Source organism: Rattus norvegicus, chromosome 1 (genome assembly GCF_036323735.1).
Source record: "Rattus norvegicus strain BN/NHsdMcwi chromosome 1, GRCr8, whole genome shotgun sequence".
NCBI classification, from domain to species: Eukaryota; Metazoa; Chordata; class Mammalia; order Rodentia; family Muridae; genus Rattus; species Rattus norvegicus.
The window spans coordinates 239,398,510-239,407,991 of record NC_086019.1 but is presented as its reverse complement, the minus strand read 5'-3'; positions in this window follow the sequence as shown (position 1 = coordinate 239,407,991).

Sequence of the window (9,482 nt, the reverse complement as noted above, 5' to 3'; positions counted from 1 at the left end):
GTTCAATCCATGACTGTCAATATGGCACAAAGGAATTTCACCGGTTTCCTAGAAATCGTGTGGTTTATTTCTGTCTGAAGCACATACCAGGTCTGATCGGTTTGACATTTCACAAGCTTGCTTAGTACCCCATAAAATGAGAATTTATGCTGCTGAAATTTGACCCCCGTTATACAGAAAGACTACTTGGTTTTGAGCATACTCCAGCTTAGTATGCTATGCAAATCACTTAAAAACCTTTATCTTTCCTTGTGGTCGGGGACCTTATGTGAAAGAAAGTAAAACTCTTGGTATCTACCTATTGTCAGCTCTTTCGGAGGACAGGTTAGAAGGAATTAACGTGACCCTTGTCATCGAAGAAATTGGATCTCAGTAAACCAGTTATAACTCCTTTAAAAGGAAAAGTTTTGTCAGGCATGATAATGTGCACTTGTGGTCCCAGATATCTGCTCTGAGGTTGAGGCAGGAGGATTGGTGCCTTGGTAGCATTACTGATAGTTCACTTACTCAACGGTCACAATCACCCAATAGATCATTACCAGTATTCCCTTAAGCAAGCAGTTAACCTTTTAGCCAAGTTAATAATTACAAAGTAGAAAATGAAGAATCAGAAAAAGACTTATGTACTGGTGTGCTTTTTTGTAGATGTAAGAGTTTTTTAATTTTTTTTATTTTTTTGTTTGTATTTTGGATGGTTGGTTTGGATTTTGGTTTTTGGAGACAGGGTTTCTCTATGTAGCCCCTGGCTGTCCTGGAACTGGAGACCAGGCTGGACTTTGAACTCAGGAGATCCACCTACCTCTGCCTTCTGAGTGCTGGGATTAAAGGTGTGGCTGCCGTGCCTGGCTAAATGTAAGCTTCTGAGCTCCATTTTCTCTTAGCTTGAGGAAATTCTCGTCCCCTGCAGCTCAGGTTAGCTGTGGTAAACTCCTTTAGCTTTGGCTCCGAAAGTGTTCATTTCCCCCTTACCTTCAAAGGATACCTTGCTGATAGAGTTGCACAGTGTTGATTTTTTTTTTATAGCCCACTTTTACTTACATGGCTTCTCAAAAGAGGTCTAATCCTTGTCTCTCTGTAGGTAGTTGAGTCCTTCCACTAGCTTCTTTAAAAATTGTCCTTGCTGTCTGTAGTTTGAGTAGGACATGCCTAGTTGATACGTTGAACCTTCTGGAGTTACCAAAAGGTTTTAAAAGGTTCCTTTTTTTTCTTCTTCTCCTTTTATATTTCACATAAATATCAAGCTCACTTAGTCTTTAGCAGTGTCTCTTCCATTAATGAGCACATCACAGACATTCTTTGTGTCTGTTACAACGCTCATGGTTTCTACTATTTCCTGCAGCCCTTAAATTTTCCATTTTCTGCTTATAGGACTCCTCTCTTCCTTGCCCCAACTTTGTCCAGTTGTATCCTCCAGGTGCTTAAAGTTCTCTAGATATTCCTGTGTGTATTCCCATGTGCGTGAGTTTTATGAATGTCATTCTTTTTTAAAAAAAATATTCTTATGTATATGAATGTTGTACCTGAATGTATGCATGTGCACCACATGAGTGTGTCTAGTGCCCTTAAAGGTCAGAAAAGGGCATCAGATCCCCTGTAACTAGAGTTGTAGATGGTTGTTAGCCAGCATGTGAGTGCCAGGAATTGAACCCAGGACCTCTATAAGATCAGCGAGTACTCTTAATTACAGGACCATCTCTCCAACCCTTGACAAGCTCATTCTTAGTCTTGATTTTTGTGTTCTGTCTTCAGGGTATTCATGCCTTTTAGCAAATTTTGTAAATTTTTTTTTGCTGATAGGTATATTAGGTTGGAAAAGAGGAATTTAGTTTTAATATATTTGTTCATCAATATTGTAACCAAGGCTTACAACTATAGATGCCAGAGGCTCCATAGTTCGTTGATATACTATTTTGGATGTCAATCTTGACTGAGCTTCCTTGTAGTCTCATAATGGGTGTGGGCTGTGTTTCCAAGCTTGAACTTCAAAAGTAAATATTAAACCCTCTAATCTACCACTTGACATTTGTTGAGTGTTTTTTTTTTTCCTCCACTTGTTGAGTGTTTTGTTTTGTGTATTTTTCTCCTTAAGTCAGATGGGAAGGCTAGAAGTAACTGGCATAGGATGAAGGGCCGGCCCCCAACGACTCATCAGGGTTGCTATGGCTACCAGCTTCTGCTTCACGAAAACAGAAGCACCTACATGTACTGTGGTGTAGCGGCTGGACCTGTGATTTCTCTTTTGTGGTCTAAGAAAAGTTGTTTTCCATTTGGTCCAACATTTTCTTTCTATAAAGATGGGAATGATGACGCCTACACTTTTACACTGTAGAAAAGAGACATTGGTGGTTTCTTTTGTAGACCATAAGTGGTTATCTATAAAGTATTGTTAATGACTGAGCCCACAAACTTGTCTGCTAACAGTTGAAGAACTACAACAGACTATCCAAGTCTACTTTGTGTTCTAGTTGTCAACTCAGAAGACGTCCAGAAGATCATGAGTAGAAAATGACACTGGAAAAAGAAAGAAAAAGTAAAAATGACACTGGAAGAGAAAGAGAGAGAGAGAGAGAGAGAGAGAGAGAGAGAGAGAGAGAGAGAGAGAGAGAGAATATGACACTGGTGTAAAAAATAGAGGTGAGAGGTGTTGTAGTCTAGGATGGTGGTTCTCCCCCTTCCTAGTGTTGTGACCCCTTAATGCAGTTCATTACAATGTGATGACCCACAATCATAAAATTATTTTCATTGCTTCATCATAACTTTGATTTTGCTACTGTTATGAAACATAATGTAAATATCTGATATGCAGATGGTTTTAGGCAACCTCTGTAAAAGGGTCACTCAACCTCCAAGTGGGTCATGACTCACAGACTGAGAACCACTGCTCTAGGACCTTGCAATTAACATTCATTTGGATTACCGAGGCCCATTCTCTAGACTTCTTGGCTATGAAATTCCAGAATCTTTGATATGCTGCTATACCTGGTGATGTCCATACAGGACCTAGAATGCAGCTCTATACAAGCCCAGCTATCTTATTGGAACCTCATGAAACAAAGCTTTTATAAAGCAAAGGACACCATCACTTGAATGAAGAGAGTCAGCCTACAGAATGGGAAAATGCCACTTATGTCTGGCAGAGTATTAATGTCTTGGGAAAAAAAACAAAAACCTAAATGTAAGTGTTGGGAGGGAGGGCTCAGCAGTTAAGAGCACTGGATGCCCTTCCAGAGAACCCAGATTCAATTTCCAGCATCCACATGGGGAGAGACAACTGTCTGTAACTCTAGTCCCAAAGGCATCCTGTTTTGGCCTCTGTGCTCATTGCATATATGTGGTGCACAGACATGCATGCAGGCAAAATGATAAGCAAAACAGAATAAGGATTATTTTAAAACAACAAAAACCCCCAAAACTCTAAACACCAAGAAATTAAACTATCCAATTAAAAACTGAGGCATGGAACTAAACAGAATTCTCAAAACACACACACACACACACACACACACACACACACACGGTTGAGTTGGGATTTGGGGGTTTTTTTGGGGGGGTGATTTTTGGAATATTCAACATCCATAACCTTCAGAGAATGCAAATCAAAATTAGAGATTTCATCGTACCCCAGTCAGAATGTCTGAGATCCAAATAAGTAAATGACAGCAACCTGCAGGCATGGATGTCGGGGGAGGAGAACATTTCTTCCCTGTTGGTGGGAGTGCAAACTGCTGTAGACACTATGGAAATCAGTGTGGAAGATCCTGTAAAACTAGAACTACATGTATGATCCAGCTAGAGTGTAGATTGTTGTCTTTATGAAGGTGATGGCTGACTCAGGATGGGGCAGGGCCTGTGATTGGGCAGTGAGAAAGGGGGCAGGGACAGAGTTTTGGTTAGGGAGGAGAGAGGAGAAAGGGGAGAACCAAGATGGAGGCAGAGAAGGACGACCCAGATCCGTGTGGCCTTAAATGGCCACAGGGAGTTAAGATGATTTCTTAAGGGATGGATTTCTGTAGGTCAATTTATCGTATCTAGGTTTATATCATTATCAATTGGCTCTGAGCTTATTGTGTGGACATTTTGTAAAATGTAAATTTACTGAGATAAATTACTTAGATGAATCTGATTGTTAAATTCAAGCATCTCAAGTTTTGATTTTAACGCGTTGCTGGGAGTTGACACTATAACCATTAGGGGGCAGATGCTGGGAATGTAAACAGAGCAGAGGCAGAGAGCTGCCAGACGGCGGCCTCCACCGCGACCTTAGGGCAGTTGCTGGGAATGTGAGCAGAGTTCTCAGTGAGAGAGCTGAGAGATAGGTGGTCTCGGTTCGAAACTGGCGTGACAGCGACCCTCCTTGGGAACTAGATGGATGGAGAGGTTGCTGTTGGGCTCAGACAGTAGCTGGCAGCAGTGTGGGATAGAGATTGGGAGTTTAGCGGATGAGATGCTTTTATGACTGAGATGAAAATACTCTGATAATGCCATATGGCTCGACAATGCTGGATAGCGAAGGATTGGGGTTATTTTTAATATTTATTGCAACACTAGACCACTCCTGGTCATATACCAAAGGACTCTATATCTCACTGCATAATGCCTACCTCTCCATGTTCCTTGCTGCTCTAGTCCCAAGAACTAGGAAATGGAAACATCTTAGATGCTCATCCACAGATGAACGGAACATGAAAATGTGGGAAATATACACACTGGAGCTTTATTCAGCTGTAAAGGAGGAAATTAGGAAAGTTTCAGGCAAATGGAAGGAGCTAGAAATAATCATTGTAAGTGTGGTAAACCCAGACCCGGAAATAAACTGCATCTTCTCCCTCAGATATAGATCTTATCTTTGAATGTTTAAATTGTGCAGTATCGGGAGAAATCAGGAGCATAAAAGGAGACCATAGGGATGGATGGCAAGGGACGGGGAATGGAACATAGGTGTCTAGAAGGTGGAAAACAGAATAAAGCAGAAAAAAGTGAGGAGGTAATGGGAGGGAAGAGTAGAGTGTAGAAAGAATATCTTGTGTATTGTATGGATGCATCACCTGTCAATTAAAAATCCATAGCCTATAGGAAAGGGTAGAGTAGGAAGTGAGCCATTCAGGAAGCAGAAAGAATTCTGGGATAGAGCCAGGTGCAGGGGTGCAGCCCCTGGAAGATGTAACTAGAGGGACACAGGGTACCTGAGCACAGGTAATCAGTCACAGGGCAGAAGGTAGACTAAAATAAATGGGATTATTTAAGTTATGACCTAATAAGAGAAAAGCTGAGCTAAATGGCCAAGGTACTTATAAATATATTTTGAGTCTGAGCCTTATTTCTGGGAGCATGGAGCTGAAAGGACGAACCGGATACCACTACTACAGTAGAGGACGGAGTGTGGAGAGAAATAAATAAAGCTAAGGACATATGAAAAAAGCCATAGGATAACCCAACATAGAAACTTCTTTAAGTGAATACATATTTTTAAAAGCATTTAAATAGAGTTATCATATAACATAACAGTAACTATTGGACACCTACTACTACTACTAGACACCATAGAACTCCAGTGCCAAGTATGAATAGGTACCTCTCTCAATTTGTTGGTCAGTGGGGTTCCATACACCCCTGCCCCCAAACACCACAGGTTATTACCTCTGTCCTTGGTTACCCTGCAGAACTTCATGGGCCATTCACACTTTGTTCCTGAAGATACCATATTCTTGTCTCACAGAAAGGAGATCAATAAAACTAGTTCTGATCTGAACATTTCATCCCTGCTAGCTAGTTTTTATAGTGCTGGAAGGAACTCTGTATGCTCTCAGAGGAGAAGATTGATCAACAGTCTTATCCAGCTGTAAACCCTGAAAGCTACAGCAATGACTGACCTCGTAAAATATGCCCACCAGCACTACAGTGGCATGAATGCTATAAGAGTAACTGATCATTTTCTGATTGGTTTTGAGGTCCATGTCACAAGATGAAACTCATGCCTAATACCATACAACTAAGCTGAGAATCTGTGCCAAAGAAAGCATAGACCCTGGAGGAGAACCCACTACTATTTGCTATATGAAAATGTTACTAAAATGCCCCTAAGTAATTATCTCTGTATGATAGATTAGAGTATCTCTTAAATATGATCAGAGAAGCTCCTTTTCTTCAAACGGACCCACAGCCAGTACATTCAGAAAGTAAGAGAGTGAGGCATGCTCAGCCCTAAAAAGGTCATCTATATCACACCTATTTTCAATACTCAAGGATCATAGTGAAAGAGTGGGTGCAAATATTGTAAGAGTGAAAGGTAGTGAATGACTGTAGTAAAATAGTGTTTTCCGTACAAATTCACACAGCCATGATGCATATATAAGACGTGGTCCAGATGAAGCCAGATAAAGTCCTAGCAAGAATAAACAAAGGAATCATGAAGTACCATCCTTAGCTGAGAATCTATTGATGATTGATGGCTGCTGAATTTGGGATGAAATAGCAATGGTTGGAGGGAGGAATTAAAGGGGAGAGAATTGATGGCTAGTTTTATGTCAACCTGACATGAGCTAAAGTCATCTGAAAGGAGGGAATGCCAATTAAGAAAATACATAAGATCAGGCTGTAGGCAAGCTTATGGGGCATTTTCTTTTTTATTTTTTTATACAATTTTTTAAAAGTTTTTTTTAACATTTATTTATTTATTATGTATATGTCATACAGCCTTCTGCCTGCAGGCCAGAAGAGGGCACCAGACCTGATTACAGATGGTTGTGAGCCACTTTGTGGTTGCTGGGAATTGAACTCAGGACCTCTGGAAGAGCAGTCAGTGCTCTTAACCGCTGAGCCATCTCGGCAGCCCCCATGGGGCATTTTCTTAATTAATGCTGAATTTGGAAGCCCATTGTGGGTGGTGCCATCCCTGGGCTGGTGGTTCTGGGTTATTTAAGAAAGCAGCCTGAGTAAGCTCCAAGGAACAAGCCAGGAATTGGTATCCTCCAAGGCCTCTATATTAGCTGCTGCCTGCAGATTCCTGCCCAGCGCGAGTTCCTGTTCTGACTGCCTTTGATGAACAGTAACATGAAAGTGTAAGCCAAATAAACCCTTTTCCTTTCCCAAGTTGTTTTTGGTCGTGGTGTTCCATCTCAGCAACAGTAATCCTGAGTCAGGGTAGACTGGATAATTTACTTTTTAAAATAAAAATCTAAAAATATACGTTCTTGAAATAGTCAAGGAAGGGCACACAAATCCTATGGGGGAGAGAGCTAAACTCCCAGAAGTGCAGGCAATCCTGAGACCACAGGACAGACCACCATTTCTGCCCACTTCTGCCCACATCCCTGGCCCAAGAGGAAACTGCATAGTGCCTCTGGATACAGGAATATAGGGGCAGTCAGCGGGAGGAACCTGCTGGCTTCTGCCTGTGCCAGAACTGAACTGGACCAATCACACAGCTCCCTACACCCAAATCCCTTAGGGGGAAAAGCTGGATCCTCAGAAGTTCGGACACTCTCGAGAGCTCAGAGGAAACAACTACTTTCTGCCCACATTCCTGACACAAGAGGAAATCACCTAGTGTCATCTATGCCTTGTGGGCACAGGGACCTAGGAACAGTTGGGGCAGGACCCTTCGGGGTTCTGCTGAAAGCCAGTCATCAGGAATGCCTATACACTGAGAGCAGAGCTCTCTGTTCCCAGATCCGGCTGAAAGAAAGAAAAGAGGTCTACAGGAGTGCTGACACACAGGCCTACAGGAGGGTCAGGCCACTGTCAGAGACAGCAAGACAAGCTAACACCAGAGAAAACCTGATGGCGAGAGGCAAGCGCAGGAACATAAGCAACAGAAACCAAGACTACTGGGCATCATCGGAGCCCAATTCTCCCCGCAAAGCAAATACTGGCTATCCAAACCAGAAAAGCAAGATTTAGATTTAAAATCACACTTTATGGTGATGATGGAGGACTTTAAGAAGGACATAATAACTTCCTTTAGGAAATACAGGACAACAGAAGTAAACAAGTAGAAGCCCTTAAAGAGAAACACAAAAATCCCTTAAAGAATTACAGGAAAACACAACCAAACAGGTGAAGGAATTGAACAAAACCATCCAGGACCTAAAAATGGAAATAGAAATACTAAAGAAAGCACAAAGGGAGACAACAAAACCTAGGGAAGAGATCAGGTGATACAAGCAGACGATACCATAGAAAACATCGACACAACTGTCAAAGATAATGTAAAATGTAAAAAGATGCCAGCCCAAAACATCCAGGAAATCCAAGATACAATGAGAAGATCAAACCTAAGGATAATAGGTATAGAAGAGAGTGAAGACTCCCAGCTTAAAGGGCTAGAAAATACCTTCAACAAAATTACAGTAGAAAACTTCCCTAACCTAAAGAAAGAGATGCCCATAAACGTACAAGAAGCATACAGAACTCCAAATAGATTGGACCAGAAAAGAAATTTCTCCTGTCGCACAATAGTCAAAACACCAAATGCACAAAACAAAGAATATTAAAAGCAGTAAGAGGAAAAGGTCAAGTAACATATAAAGGCAGACCTATCAGAATTACACCAGACTTCTCACCAGAGATTATGAAAGCCAGAAGATCCTGGGTGGATGTCAGACAGACCCTAGGCGAACACAAATGCCAGCTCAGGCTACTATATCCAGCAACACTCTCAATTAACATAGATGGAGAAACCAAGATATTCCATGACAAAACCAAATTTACACAATATCTTTCTACAAATCCAGCCCTACAAAGGATAATAGATGGAAAACTCCAACACAAGGTGGGAAACTACACCCTAGAAAAAGAAAGTAATCTCCTTGCAACCAAACCAAAACAAGAGAGACACACAAACATAATTCCGCCTCTAACAATGAAAATAACAGGAAGCAACAATCACTATTCCTGAATATCTCTTAACATCAATGGACTCAATTCCCTAATAAAAAGACGTAGACTAACAGACTAGATAAGTAAAGAGGACCCAGCATTTTGCTGCATACAGGAAACACACCTCAGAGACAAAGACAGACACTACCTCATAATAAAATGCTGGGAAATAACTTTCCAAACAAATGGTCTGAAGAAACAAGCTGGAGTAGCCATTCTAATATCGAATACAATTGGCTTTCAACCAAAAGTCATCAAAAAAGATAAGGAAGGACACTTCATATTCATCAAAGGAAAAATCTGCCAAGATGAACTCTCAATCCTAAATATCTATGCTCCAAATGCAAGGGCGCCTATGTTCCTAAAAGAAACCTGATTAAAGCTCAAATCACACATTGTACCTTACACATAGTAGGAGATTTCAACACCCCACTCTCATCAATGAACAGATCATGGAAACAGAAATTAAACAGAGACATATAGAAACTAACAGAAGTTATGAACCAAATGGACTTAACAGATATTTATAGAACATTTTACCCTAAAACAAAAGAATATACCTTCTTCTCAGCACCTCATGATACTACACAAAACAGGCCTCAACA